General features: G+C 39.1%; 1 protein-coding gene across 8 annotated transcripts in view; it reads right to left on the bottom strand.

The window, feature by feature from the left end:
• The window catches only part of LOC137240422 (zwei Ig domain protein zig-8-like), a 467,000-nt gene that overhangs the window by 290,810 nt on the left and 159,925 nt on the right, over positions 1–16,265 (bottom strand). For 2 of the 8 annotated variants that reach the window (XM_067766661.1, XM_067766662.1), the window contains exon 2: positions 2,663–2,767. The exons of the other annotated variants lie outside the window; for them this stretch is intronic. The gene's annotated coding sequence lies outside the window, so the exon portion shown is untranslated. The remainder of the gene's footprint in view (positions 1–2,662; positions 2,768–16,265) is intronic. 8 annotated transcript variants of the gene reach the window in all.

Raw genomic sequence — 16,265 nt, 5'->3', positions numbered from 1 at the left:
ATGAGCTGGTGCCTTGTCAGCGTTTAACGCATAGGACAATATCTATAAGTATGTTACAGTACAAACAGTACAATAATTATTAACTAATGAAAAAGCGAATTTACTAGACAGGTTGTAAAGTCTTCTAATATTTACCAAGAGGACTGCTTTATATTAATATCTGTTCAGGATAGGGTTGAACACACTTCTAGCAAGACTGTGAACATTCATTTTATGCTTCAAACTTCAAACTGTTCCAATCGGTAACTTTGCACTCCATGCAGGCTTGGTAAATTTTTACAACCACCTTACTCCTTTCCGATTGACTAACCAATGCCTTGTGCTCATTTCCTAGTTTTGAGAACGGAAACGGGAAAGCTCAACATTTGCACTCAGTACTGGATCTGAATCAGTTCTGGATCTGAAATCAGATCTGAATCTGAAATCTAGCGTCATGATAGTTTACCTAAAGTCTCATTCACTTAGAGTGAAAATTTGAGACGAATCGAGCAATAGACGAGGTACTCGATTCGCAGGAACCCTCATCAAATGATCACTGGAGTATCTATGTTCGTAGTAGTAGTAGTAGTAACATGGCGCAAGAGGTTGGCTTTAAACCAGCATGTCAATACCGCACCCCAGTAGCAAGAGCAAAAAGATAATTGAGTCCATAGAGCTCGCAACTACATCCGTACTCCCAACAACAGAAGAGAGTTGTTACTTCTCACTCATCATTGAAACAGGTTTTCGTGGACAGTGCCTCAGTTTTCGATCTTTTTTTCTCGAGATGATCAGGATACCTCTTCGCCCTCCTGGGTTCTTTATACCATAAGAGTAACCAAAGTCTCTTAAAAAAAAAAAATAAATGTAGGGCGCGATAACCTCCGAAGAGATCTAAGACCGAGCTTCTCTTCCAATTTGCGTCGTGCTCCTCTTGATTTTTCCCTACAAATTGGCCGGACGGGACCTACATGTTTTAGGCCGACTCCGAACGGCATCTGCAAGGCAGATGAGTTTTCACTGAGAGCTTTTCACGGCAGAAATACAATCGGAGCGCTTGCCAGACACTGCCGAGGGGCGACCCCGCTTAGAAAAATTTTCTTCTAATTGAAAAATCTTATTTTATAAAATTTTGATGTTGCTTTGCCCGGGAGTTGAACCCAGGGCATACGGTGTGATAGGCGGAGTACGCTACCATCACACCACGGTGGCCGCCAAGTCTCTTGGTCAGACGCAATGTGTTATGGTTTACGTGGGTACCTGAAAAGTATGACCTAGCCCACCGTGTTCTAAAATACGCGGATTTAGTTACGTAAATCACCGGCTCAACAATGTACAACAATAATGTTAGCACCAATATAATGCATTATACAAGCTGCCTTAGTGAGGTGCAAGGCCTATCTAAAAATCATTTTATTTTATGAATAATGCCATGCGCTTGAACGGGCGCCCGAAAGATCTGCCTGCTGCGAGCATTTCTCCCGGCTCAGTGAGAACCTTTGTTTTCAGTTGAAAGTCATTGGCAGCAAGCTGCATCTAGATTCATTCCTTCTGCCAGCGGAAAATCGGAATCGGTAAAGCCTCTCCCTAAACTTCAAAGCCGCGCTCATCTGCGTAAATGCTGAAGACTTTATTGATGGTTAGAGCTTGCAGAGTCCGTACCTCTTTTCTAAAAGGTTTCCACGTGTGTGGGTTCTGAATAGAGTGTTTTTATACTCAGCTGAGCAGAGCTCACAGAGTATATTAACTTTGATGGGAAAACGGTTGGTTGTACAGGTATAAAGGAATCGAGATATATATAGACTTCCATATATCAAAATCATCAGTATCGAAAAAAAATTTGATTGAGCCTTGTCCGCCCGTCCGTCCGTCTGTCCGTTAACACGATAATTTGAGTGAATTTAGAGGTATCTTGATGAAATTTGGTATGTAGGTTCCTGGGCACTCATCTCAGATCGCTGTTTAAAATGAACGATATCGGACTATAATCAAGCCCACTTTTTCGATATCGACAAATTTCGAAAAGCGGAAAAAATGCGATAAGTCATTGTCAAAGACGGATAAAGCGATGAAACTTGGTAGGGCGGTTGACTTTATGACGCAGAATAGAAAATTAGTAAAATTTTGGACAACGGGCGTGGTACCGCCCACTTTTAAAAGAAGGTAATTTAAAAGTTTTGCAATCTGTAATTTGGCAGTCGTTGAAGGTATCATGATGAAATTTGGCAGAAACGTTACTACTATTACTATATATGTGCTAAATAAAAATTAGCAAAATCGGATGACGAACACGCCCCTTAAAAAAAAAAATTGAAAGTCATATTTTAACAAAAAATTTAATATCTTTACAATATATAAGTAAATTATGTCAAAAGTCAACTCCAGTAATGATATAAATAAAAAAAAAAAAAATTCAAAATGGGCGTGGCTCCGCCCTTTTTCATTTAGTTTGTCTAGAATACTTTTAATGCCATAAGTCGAACAAAAATTTACCAATCCTTCTGAAATTTGGTAGGGGCATAGGATCTATGATGGTAACTGTTTTCTGTGAAAATGGGTGAAATCGGTGAAGCCACGCCCAGTTTTTATACACAGTCGACCGTCTGTCCTTCCGCTCGGCCGTTAACACGATAACTTGCACAAACAACGATATATCTTAACTAAACTTAGTTCACGCACTTACCTGAAGTCACTTTATCTTGGTATAAAATATGGCCGAAATCCGACTATGACCACGCCCAATTTTCCGATATCGAAAATTACGAAAAATGAAAAAAATTCCATAATTCTGTACCAAATATGAAAAAAGAGATGAAACATGGTAATTGGATTGGCTTATTGACGCAAAATATAACTTTAGAAAAAAACTTGGTAAAATGGGTGTGACACCTACCATATGAAGTAGAAGAAAATGAAAAAGTTTTGCAGTGCGAAATCAAAAGCCCTTCGAATCTTGGAAGGAATACTGTTCGTGGTATTACATATATAAATAAATTAGCGGTACCCGACAGATGATGTTCTGGATCACCCTGGTCCACATTTTGGTCGATATCTCGAAAACGCCTTCACATATAAAACTAAGGGCCACTCCCTTTTAAACCCCTAATTGGTGCCCTTAATTTGATATCCATATCATACAAACACATTATAGAGTCCCCCCTGGTCCACCTTTATGGCGTTATCTCGAAAAGGCGTCCACCTATAGAATTAATGCCCTCTCCATTTTAACACCTTTCATTTGATACCCATATCGTACAAACAAATTCTAGAGTCACCCCTGGTCCACCTTTATGCGATATCTCGAAAAGGCGTCCACCTATAGAATTAAGGTCCACTCCCTTTAAAAATACTCATTAACACCTTTCATTTGATTCCCATATCGTACAAACAAATTCTAGAGTCACCCCTGGTCCACCTTTATGCGATATCTCGAAAAGGCGTCCACCTATAGAACTAAGGCTACGCCCTTTTAAGATACTCATTAACACCATTCATTTCATACCCATATCGTACAAACACATTCTATAGTCACCCCTGGTCCACCTTTATAGCGATATCTCGAAACGGCGTCCACCTATGGAACTAAGGATCACTCCCTTTAAAAATACTCATTAACACCTTTCATTTGATACCCATATCGTACAAACAAATTCTAGAGTCACCCCTGGTCCACCTTTATGCGATATCTCGAAAAGGCGTCCACCTATAGAATTAAGGTCCACTCCCTTTAAAAATACTCATTAACACCTTTCATTTGATACCCATATCATACAAACAAATTCTAGAGTCACCCCTGGTCCACCTTTATGGCGATATCTCGAAAAGGCGTCGACCTATATAACTAAGGCCCACTACCTTTTAAATACTCATTAACGCCTTTCATTTGATTCCCATATCGTAAAAGCACATTCTAGAGTCACCCCTGTTCCACCTTTATGGCGATATCCCGAAATGGCGTCCACCTATATAACTATGGCCCACTCCCTTTTAAAATACTCTTTAATATCTACCATTTGATACCAATGTCATACAAACACATTCCAGGGTTACCCTAGGTTCATTTTCATACATGGTGATTTTCCCTTATTTTGTCTCGAAAGCTCTCAGCTGAGTATGTAATGTTCGGTTACACCCGAACTTAGCCTTCGTTACTTGTTATCGTTTCATTTTTTTTTTTTTATCACATTACACAACACTTAACCTCTGCTATTAACGGTGGGAGGGAAATTTCCAATGTTCCTATTTCCCGAGACGCATAAAAGCTATTTGGGTCACCAACACATGGTTTTATTTTCAGGAACACCTCCCTGAACGTCATTAAACCCTCCGTGAACATCAGTAAACCCTCCCCATAGCATGAACATTGTGCAGCTAATAAAAGCCCAAAGGTTTCGCTGGCTAGGTCTTGTTATGTGAACGGACGAAGACGCTCCGGCCAAAAAGTATTCCTATCGATAGCCGTATTTGGAAGCAGAGTAAAGGAGACCTTCACTGAGCTAAGTGAGGCAGGTGAAGAAAGACTTAATCTTCATTGGTGCTTTCAAGTGGCATCAATTTTTGCGGAACAGGGATGACCTGCGTGACTTGTTACGAAAAGCCAAAATTGCTTACATTCGTAAACTCCAATAATTAATAAAGATGACATATTTTTTATTTCTAGCTCTTCCCAGCTGTAACTCCTTTTATCGCAGAAAAATGAATGAGAAAGAAAGCCCCACCCTACGTTCTAGTTTGTTATTTATTAACATCAAAAAACCTTACGGCCACAGCACTTCGGTATTAGGTCCAAGCCAACTAGTTTTCGCACTCCCTTTTTTCATAAACTTACTTACTTAGTTAATTGGCGCTAACCGCCTAAACGGTTATGGCCGTCCAACAAGGCGCGCCAATCGCTACTTCGCTCCGCCAACCGGCGCCAATTGGTCACACCAAGGGAGTTTAAATCGTTTTCCACCTGGTCCTTCCAACGAAGTGGGGGCCGCCCTCTAGCTCTGCTTCCATAGGCGGGTTCCGATAGAAACACTTTCGTGGCCGTAGCATCATCTTTCATTCGCATAAAATGGCCTAGACAGCGCAGCCGCTGCGTTTTAATTCGCTGAACTATGTGGATGTCTGCGTATAGCTCGTACAGCTCATAATTAAATCTTCTTCTGTACTTGCCATCGCCAACGCGTAGAGGTCCATAAATCATTTTCATAAAAGTGATTGGTATTTTTAACCCTCGGGATGGCCTACTAGAATGCAATTGGCTGGTTTCGCACGGAAGTAGGTCAATGTAAAACTGCATATTTCCAAATGTGTTTGAGAAAAGGGCCAATGTATTTGAGAAATGTACTTCGCAAAAGTGGTAAAGTATTTGAGAAAAGTAGTTTCTTAATGTTTTTGATTTGTTGTGAAATACATTTGCCCTTTTCTCAAATCAATTTGCTTACTTTTCAAATACATTTATCTGAAATGCAGTTGGTGTAGTTCAAATTTGACAAAACAAAATTTAGTTCCGTTGTAGTATGTAAAAATCATTGAAATCCCGCCTCAGCTCATGGGTTCGAGCCTTGGTGCTAGAACCTACAAAATTAATTAAATTATGGATTCTGATAATTTTGATACTTATAAGGAATATCTATCTTGATTCCCTGATACCATTACAACCCATCGCTATCCGTTTAAAATGTATGAGTAGAGATATGTAACTAAATAAATATAAATGAAAAAATAACATAAGTAATAAATGATATTTTGATTAATAAATTTTTGAGAATTCAAAAAACATAACAGAACATTTAAAAACAAATTTACATAACAAAAAAATCAATAAGTTAAGTTTTAGCCTAGAATAATAGCAGTCAAAAAAATGACAAGGCCCTAAAATTCAAATTTTAGCTATCATTTTTCAATGTAGAAAACAATAAAATATTAAAATGGCTCTCTATCAATAGCCGTGTTTTTTTACACGGGTATACGTTTCATTTGCGCGTGAAAAAAACGCCTATCCTCGCTTAGATAATGCTTAGGAGACCCATCTAGCGGCAACTAGCTACAACACAGGGTGTACCTAAAAGCAGAGACACAACCCTCTGTTGTATTTCTGTGTACAACATATAGCTGAGTCAGTTGTGATAAATAGTAGACGCGCATAGAATACATCGAATTAGTTCAGAGGGTGAAACATGGACACATATTTCAGTTACATCTGAGTATAATGCGTATTGAAATTTTGTAGTACTAATTTTATGCGTAGCAATTTCAGAGGTGTATTTAAAGTTTGTCGCTTAGCAGCCCATATAAAGTTTAAGCGTTAACGTATATAGACTTGAAAAAAACACAGCTAATGTTTGTATTTGTATTGTTTTTTCAATTTTTTTTCGGTTAAAGTGTTTTTTTATAGCCCGCAGCAAGGTTGTTCGACTAAAGAGCACAGCTGTTCCTAAACAATGGCTACCAAACGATTGCTGTAAAAACATATACATATACATACATGTGTAGGTATTTGTGTAACGACTGCATTCACGATACTCTTACTGGCATACTACCAACCAAAATTATGAAAAGCCCAACATAAAACCAAGCAATTTTTTTGCTAAACCTAAATCTAAAACAAGTTGCATGCCAATGGCGGTCCTTGCCCTTAGAAGTGAAGTTTTTTGTGGTCAGAAATATTTCTTTCTGAACGAACTTGTCTAAATGACTGTGTTTGGGCAATTTCATTTTAGCTTACTTTATTTAATAGTAAATCTGTTTTGTATATGTGTTACCATTCTACATATGTATTTGTGTAGTATGCGGTATTTGGGACAACATCCCGTTCGTCATTTGTTCCGGTTTGCTGCCTCTATTTTTATATAGTTTTCTGTTTTTTGCACTTGTCCCGTTTTGAAGTGTGTGTATATGTATGTGCATAGGTGTGTGTATCTTATATGGTTGTTGACGTTAAGAGTTTTGCTGATGCGGCTGCAACTGTTGTCATTTCCACAAGCGGCTGTTGATGAGCCTTCTGCATTGCAGTCATTTTATGTGCAAAAACAAATAGCGAACTTTTTCCTTTTTTGTTTCAAATTTATTTTACCACCAAAGCAGAGTATAGCAAAAGTTTTTGGACGGCATGAAAAAAATGTATGCTTGCATGTGTGTGTATGTGTAGAATATGGGGTAATCACGCGGCATTTTTGTATGTCTACAATAAGGCGCGTGATTTTTGTCTGCATGTCGCTCATTCACCGGATTTGTGGACGTCTTAATGCTGAAATCGTGTTAAGAATTGTATTCCAGTTTTCGAGTACTTTTTATTGCGAATGCGAAATCATGATTTCTTGTAGAATGAATATTTTTGGAGTCGAAAAATCAACAAAGCAAAATGAGTCACTATTTTTAGAGTTTTTGTGTTGTTTAGCTCAGGTTCAAAAAAACATTGGCACTAATAAAAGTACATACATTAGGGCGGGTCGATTTAAAAATCGCTCATTGCTCTGTGAAAATCGTGTTCTAGGGATCAAAGTAAGAAACTTTGCCGAAGGAACCATACCTCTAAAACGGATTCTGATGTCCCCCCCTTTGGGTCGAACTTTTGGGTAGGGGCAACTTCAATTCTATCTGCTGTGTCTTGTGGTGGCTTAAAAAAAAAACAACACAAGCAATTTTACGATCTGCAATTGTGTCACAGTGATACCTTCATTTTTTAAAACGGTTGAATAAAAAACCCACAAACTATGTTTACGACATGCAAATGCATCACAGTGATGCCTTGGTTTTAAAAGAGGGTTGTAAAAACGCTAGTTTCTAATAATTTTTTTTTTAATTTCTTTTCTATTACTAAGTTAAATTCATTTTTTCATTTACATATGTTCTGACTAAATAAATTTCTAAAGAGAAAAATAAACTCCAAAAAGGAAAAACATAGGCATTTCAAAGTGGGATTTTTCAAAATTTGCCCCTACGACCCAAGGGGGGAACATCAGAATTCGTTTTTGATTCCTTGAATATGATTTTCACAGAGCAATGGGCAATTTTTTTGCCTCCCCACAAATCGACCCGGCCTAACATACATATATTTACACACATATATATACATATGTACATACTTGCCCGAAAAAAACTGGCATAACCGTTTGAAATCAATAAGGAATACTGCCCCCAAATTCCAACCTTCGCTAACACTAAAACTCCATCGCTAAAAATATCTAAAACAGTATCAAGTGCGCAGAAAAGTATGCAACATTTAGTAGCATATGGTCATAAGAGATAACCGCCAAAGTTCTATGTAAAAGTAATGCAGTTAGGCGGGTAATCCTTATGACCATATCGTTCCTAATGTTGCATACTTCTTGCGCACTTTATACTGTTTTAGATTTTTTGGCGATGAAGTTTTAGGCCCGGTTTTTCAGTACAAGTTCAACTCACTTTGTCAGTCAAACTACGCTTAAACTTACAGTTTTTCAGTCTACTTTAACTGAAGAATAAGCTAAGCTTAAGCGGCCGATCTGGCAGGGTTAAACTCCAGTTAACCTATCAGTTATTTGCGTTCGTTCGAAAAGGCGTCGAATATACCTAACTCGATAACTACCCAACTTGATAACTAGGCAAACTTCTAAAATCTCAAGAGTTGTTTCAAAACAGTGGAATCATAGCGTACTCAGCAAAAGAGGGAATTTTTTATAAAACAAAAAATGCTATTAATTAAGTTGAAAAAATTTAATTAACAATTTGTGGTTCTCTAAATGGACTCAAATATAAAATTCCATACTACATTATTTTCACGAAAATAAAATAAAATATACATAATTTATTTTGATTAATTACGCTTCATCACTGCTATCAACCAGGTTTTTATATCTCACAATAAACAGCTATTGGTTATGGTGGAGATTTTTTTCCAATTCCACCTCAAATCGATATTCAGTATAGGATATTAACTGCAGAAATGTGTTGAATATTCATTTGAGAACTGTAAAATTCTCTAAATCTCTCGAAAGTTGGATAGTAATTGGAAAATATTAATAACATAGGAGATCAACTCGAAAACTCTTAATCTTACAAAATTTCTTAAAGATTGGTAGTGATTGGAGAATGAAGTTGGATATCTACTCGAGAACTATCTGGTTTAATTTTGTAAATTGTGAATATTGATTTGAATTATTATCTTCTGATCACATACAATTATTAATTAATTTCCAGCTTTGTTTATATTTTGGGAAGGAATTTTAACTTTAAAATTATATCCGGAAAAATTCAAAAAATTTCCTTTACCTTTAGAAGCTTGTTCTTGTCCCATATACCAAAATACCGTATCTAATGTTACTATAAGATGTGCCGAATTCCACAGAAGTACAGCTACCATAATCACAGATTTCTCCGTGGTCGTGTTTTTCGATTAATTTGCAAAAAAGTATAGTATATGTTTTTTTCGATTTTTTTCAAATTATTCACGAATTCAGCATGACAACGTCAATTTCAAGAGCATTAACTAATCAACGGTTGGTTCCTGAAAAATTCTTTTAATTAGTTGCCTATTTTAATGGCTAATGATTATTTCAATTGTTTTCCGAAAATAGCAATTAATAATTGATTACCATACCATACCAAAAAAAATTATGATTTTTTCCGATTATTGAAAAAAATCAAAAATAATCAAAAGCAATCAAAATGATTAAGTAGGTAGGTAGGCAGGTGAAATGGTTGCGACCCTTGTCGCCCAAGTAGCTATTTAAAGCTGTTTTGATTCCATATAACTCGTCTAAAAACCTACGGAATGTTACGGTCAATGTATTACATTTAGCCAGAGTTGTTGATAAAATTAAGAATATTCGGGATTGCTATCACAGATAACCCTCTGAGGTCTTCTAGAAACGGGGTTCCAAGGAACCCTGTCTCCCTGGCATTTGGATCTTTGCAGCTTCTGCAGTATTCGTTATACAGAATGCCCATCTTTTCCGCATGCGTACCTACTGCCCAATGACCGGTGCAGACTGCTATCAGTTTGCGTGTGTTAGCCCTGGATTTGTTCAGAAGACTTCTCGTCCTCTTTCCATCATAGTTTGGCCAAATGGATTTTGATATTGCACAGGTGGTGATGTTATTCCACTTTGTCTGTGCTTTCTTCAAGTAGAAGCTTTGGATATTCCCCTTGGCTACTGCTAAGGGTATGCCTATTTCGACACTGATTATTTGCTCGTTCATCTCCGATGAGCCCCTGCGTGCTAGCTCGTCGGCCTTCTCGATACCCTCTATCCCCCTATGACCCGGGACCCAGATAACGCGTAGTTCTAGATTGGTGGATAACTGGGATATGGGTCGATTACAAGCCCACACTAATTTTGAGTTAATGTGTGGCGAAGAAAGCGCTTTTATCGCTGCTTGGCTATACGACAGGATGCACACTTTACCAGCTATATTCAAGCCCTCCAGTGATTTGCAGGCTTGCCAAATCGCGAGGATTTCTACTTGAAAAGCGCTGCAGTGCGATGGGAGTCTGAATGATGCAGACAAATCTAGGGACTCAGAAAAGACTCCGGCCCCCACTCCCGATTCCATCTTGGAGCCTTTAGTGTAGATTTGGATGACCATTATGCCCGGGTTTCTCTTCCACTCGTTCCTGCTTGGAATGGCGGTATTACAACCGTACTCAAACTTCAGTTTGTGAGGGTAGTAATCGGTATCAGTACTACATGTGTCACCTCAGATGGCAACGCTCCCATCATCTTAAAAAATACAGCCCTGCTGATTAAGACGGCAACCCGTATATAGTTAGTGAACGACCGAGAACAAGAAGACGCGCTTGAAATAAATTGATATTTATAACAAAATATAAATACTTTTGTAATTTCGCTGAATAAAAGTATTCTTATTCAGATTCATTAAACCCTTAAATCGTTATTGAAATAAATTAATTGGAAAACGTTCGTAAGTATACGACAATTTTCAGAAGTGAATGTGAACAAACGCCTAAGACTCCGCCGGCAAAAGCGTAAGTTGCTATTCGTGCGTGTGTTTTGTTGTTGCACAAATTTGAGACTCCGTATGTTTTTATTGTTGCACAAATTTGAGACTCCATATGTCTTTGTTGTTGCACAATTCGAAAAAATCAAAGTGATGGCCGAACACGTCGGCTCGTGAATCACCGAAAAGAAAAACAACATAAACGAAGAGTGAGGTGAATAAAGAATACGTTTAATTTAAAGCCTCACCAAAATTCGAAGTCGAAAATTAGAACGAAACAAAATGCCATTACGCAGCCTAAAAGTATGTGACTTAAAGAAAAAGTGTCGTGATGCTGGTTTACCTGTAACAGGAAATAAAAATCAATTAATTGAACGGTTGACAAAAAATGAATTGTCCGATTCCGAAAGTGATAGTCAAACTGTCGTGCTACAGCGTTTATCGTTATTAGAAAAAACTATTTCTGATTTAGTGTCACTGCAAAACCAGAAATTACCCACATCAAGTAATTTTGAACCGCCAATATCGTCTTCGCCGGTTAATGTAGGGACAATAGAAAATTCGGTTCCAACTGTAACCAGTACGTATACAGTAGTACATCCGCAAATCGTACCGACCGCGTATAATAATCAAAATTCGCTGTGGACAACTGCTCAAGAGCACAGCAACGTAAATAATTTTTTTGAATTATCTCGACAAAGACATGTCGCGTTTGTGCCGCAATCAAACGCATATGTTTCGCAAGCTTACACGCAAGCACCACCATCTTTCGTGCCGCCGACATTCGTACCACCATCGACGTCCGCACCGTATACAACGTACCCTAATCCGCCCACACCATATACGTTCGATCACATTCGCGCGCCGCCGGTAGTACCTAATTACTATAATCCATACGAGAATGTGCGCGATATTGTTGAACTCTTGCCGTTTTTCGATCCATCATCCGATCGCTCGTTAACTTCGCAACAATTCGTAAAACGCGTTGAAAACCTTAAAAATGTATATGGATGGAGAGAAAGGACACTTTTGTTTGCCGTACAACGGGGATCAGCTAAATACTGGGTTGACTCTTTGCAAAGTGTATTTATTTCGTGGCCATAATTCGTTAACAAATTTTTGATAGATTTTCCATGTATCGAAAACGAAGCCGATGTACATCTTAAGATGGCACAAACGAAACGTCTAAACAACGAATCCGCACAAGAATTTTACTACCGTATGCTCGCGCTGGGTGCAAAAGGGGGGTTATCTGACTCAAGTATTGCGCTCCATATTATAAGCGGCATAAATGATTCGGATTTACGTAAAAAAATATCTAATAACTATACGCGATGTCAAGATTTACTGCGTGACATTATAAATTTCAGCATTTATAACGATGTGAAAATCGCACCGCCTAAGCCGGTAACCAAAGTAAACGCGCCGATAGAAAAACAGCCTAATAAAAAATCTCCGGTCGTGGAAAATGAAAATTCGTCGAAATCGTTACCACTCGAAAAAGTTAAGTGTTATAATTGTTTTAAACTTGGACATTATTCCATAAATTGTACCGAACCGCAACGAAAGCCGCGATGTGAAAAGTGTCAACGTACGACACATAAAACCGTAGACTGTAAGGTGAAAACTGATAACCGCGTTAATAAAATCGATCAACGCGCATGTGACGACAAGATTCTAAAAGCCATTAAAGTAAATGGAATAGAAACCGTAGCTTTTGTTGACCCCGGTAGCAGTCGTACTCTCATTCGAAAAACATTCCCGCAGAAAATCGGGGAAGTGCGTGGACAGCTTACCACATTAAGAGGCTTCGCGGGTGGACAATATACTAGCACCGAAGTTGTAAGTGTGATTATTGAGATTGACGGGAATAATAATTCAACTGATATGCCTGTCATTGAAGATGATTTCTTGTGTGAATCCGTGCTGTTAGGAAGAGATGTACTATGCCGCGCGGGTAATCGCTTAGTTATTGAACAAGATAAGTGTCGTATAGAAGAAATAAATAAAATTGACGTTACCAATGAGTTAAGTCCAATCGATCGCCAGAATCTATCAGAGTTATTAAAACAATATTCTGACATTTTTGCAAGCAAATTATCCGAAATTGGTAAGTGTGACATTTCTAAAATGAATATCGAACTATCTACTGATGTACCAATTTGTCTTAAACCGTACCGCATTCCGTTTGCGAAACGCGCTATCGTGTCGGAAATCGTATCAGAGTTATTGAGTAATAATATAATTCGACCAAGTGAGTCCTCATACGCCGCGCCAGTAGTTCTTGTCGAGAAAAAGAATGGCGAACATCGCGTATGTGTTGATTATCGCAGCCTTAATAAGGTTACCGTAAAAAGACCCTATCCCATGCCGATCATGGAAGAACAATTTGCGCAACTTGCGGGAAAAATTTTTTTACAACACTTGACCTTCGTACCGGTTATCACCAAATTGAAATCGACGAATCCTCAAAAAAATATACCGCGTTCGTAACTAATACAAAAGTTATGCATGCCGTTTGGTCTTGTAAACGCGCCTGCTGTTTTACAATGTATGATGGACAAAATAGTTGCACAAATGCCGCACGGGGAAGTGTTAGCCTACTTGGATGATGTTATCATCCCAAGTAAAACTGTCGATGAAGGGCTAAAACGACTCGAAAAGTTTTTAAAAATATTAAAACGAAATGGACTTACACTGCGCATGGACAAATGTAAATTCCTTAAAACTGAAATTGAACATTTGGGCCATATAATTAACAGAAACGGGATAACGCCGGGTAAAGGAAAAGTAGCCGCGATCGCCGATTTTCCGCCCCCTAAGAACGTTACCGAAGTCCGAAGATTTTTAGGACTTACCGGGTTTTTCCGAAAATTTGTACCTAATTATTCGCTTATCGCGAAACCGATAACGCAACTTTTACGTAAAGATGAACAGACCTCTTTTGTATGGGGTGAAGCGCAGCAACGATCATTTACGGAATTAATACAAAAGTTATGCAACGAACCGCTTCTTGCGCTCTACGATTCGTCCGCTCAGCATAAAGTACACACAGATGCCTCATGTGTTGGACTTGCAGGAGCTATGTTGCAATCAGCTGATGGCAAGAAGTGGCAACCAGTATTTTACTACAGCCGACATTGTACTGACGCGGAGAGCCGCTATCATAGCTACGCGTTGGAAGCGCTCGCCGCTGTTGAAACGCTCGACCGCTTCCACATATACCTATTCGGTAAACCGTTCCGCCTCGTAACCGATTGTTCCGCGATCGCAAAAGTAAAAGAAAATAAAGAACTCAAACCGAATATTGCTCGTTGGTGGCTAAGGCTACTCGAATTTGATTTTGAGTGTATCCATCGCCAGGGTAGCTCCATGTCGCACGTGGATGCGCTTAGTCGTATGCCTGTAGAACCGCCTAAAGAAATAGAACCTGCTGGGTTCGTACTAAATGTGACCGCCGATCAGCGCGACTGGCTCTTAACGATGCAACTACAGGATGACGGCCTTCGTGAGATCATTCAAATTCTAAATGGTGAATTAAAGTCTGAACGCGAAAAACAAATCCGTACCGACTATCAAATTAAAAATCAACGATTATATCGAAAACAAGTGGATGGGTTATCATTTGCTGTCCCAAAAGCTGTGCGCTGGCGTGTTGTTAAATCATGCCACGATGATGCCGGGCATCCCGCGCTTGAAAAGACAATCGAAAGAATTAAAAAACTTTATTGGTTCCCGAACTTGCGACGCTATGTAAAAAGTTATATCACCGCGTGCGTACCGTGTTGCTATCAAAAGCATCGGCCTGGAAAAACTGAAGGTAGTATGCATTTCAGTCCAATCGATCCAATCCCGTTCCGCGTCATCCATATCGATCATATGGGTTCGTTCGCAGTAAACGAGGTAACTGTTACGCTTTTGCAGTATCTGATGCGTTCTCAAAATTTCTAATTGTAAAAGCCGTGCGCGATACTAAAACTTCGCCGGTTATTAACGCGCTCAATGAAATATCGAGCTATTTTGGTTTGCCCAACCAAATTGTAAGCGATAGAGGAAGCGCGTTCACATCCAAAGCGTTTGAAAGCTATTGCGATGAAAACGGAATACGTGACACCAAAACCGCCGTTCGTACTCCGCGCGCTAATGGCCAAGTTGAGCGCGCCAACCAGATTATCCTAAATTTTCTCCGTACAACCACCGAAAATCCGAAAGACTGGGATCTAAAATTAAAAGACCTTCAATGGACAATTAATTCGCAACGAAACTCAACTACAGGATTCTGTCCGAATGAATTAGTTTTCGATTTAAATCTACGTGATACTGTGCAAAATCGATTACTTGCCGCCGTTCAAAGCGACGTAACTGACTCCAGCATTTCCATACCGTTAGAGCAGAAACGCGAACAAGCTTCAAGTAATATTTACGATGAACGAGCTAAATGGAAATTACGATTTGATCAACGACACGCTAAGCCATCAGTATATAATGAGAACGACCTTGTAGTAATCGAAAATGAACCGTCCGCTGTAGGTGAATCTCGTAAGTTAGAACCGAGATATCGTAGCCCTTACATTGTAGCCAAAGTTCTCGGCAATGATCGCTATCTTATCGAGGATATACCAGGGATGCAGATCACGAAAAAGAAATTTTGTTCAGTATTTAGTTCCGATAAAATGAAACGTTGGTGCAGTAGCGCACCTGAACTTGACGACAATGGTCTCGTTGATGAAATCGAGGTCGATTTACCTGCAGGAGTGGCCGAGCTGTCACCTCAGATGGCAACGCTCCCATCATCTTAAAAAATACAGCCCTGCTGATTAAGACGGCAACCCGTATATAGTTAGTGAACGACCGAGAACAAGAAGACGCGCTTGAAATAAATTGATATTTATAACAAAATATAAATACTTTTGTAATTTCGCTGAATAAAAGTATTCTTATTCAGATTCATTAAACCCTTAAATCGTTATTGAAATAAATTAATTGGAAAACGTTCGTAAGTATACGACACACGTACCATTCGGAAGTTTATATAGGAGACTCTCTGAGTCTCAGTGCAGTTTGTGACGATGTACAAAGTATATGCAAGTCGATCGAAAGCAGGTGCAAGATGGGGTCTTAAGCAGCTGTTGGGCAAGTGTGTCCGGCCCCTATGGTACCAACACACGCAGTGCGCTGGACTTTTTGTAGCTCTTACTTAGAGCTTCCCACCAGACTATGGAACCATAGGTAAGCACCGGTCGCACCACCGCCTCGTACAACCAAAATACCATTCTTGGCTTGAGTCCCCATTTCTTACCAAACATTGATTTGCAGGCATGGAAGGCGATGCAGGCCTTCCGTACCCGCTCTTCGAT

This window comes from Eurosta solidaginis, chromosome 2 (genome assembly GCF_040869045.1).
Source record: "Eurosta solidaginis isolate ZX-2024a chromosome 2, ASM4086904v1, whole genome shotgun sequence".
NCBI classification, from domain to species: Eukaryota; Metazoa; Arthropoda; class Insecta; order Diptera; family Tephritidae; genus Eurosta; species Eurosta solidaginis.
Note: the sequence above shows the minus strand (reverse complement) of the source record. Positions and strands in the feature narration are given on the sequence as shown.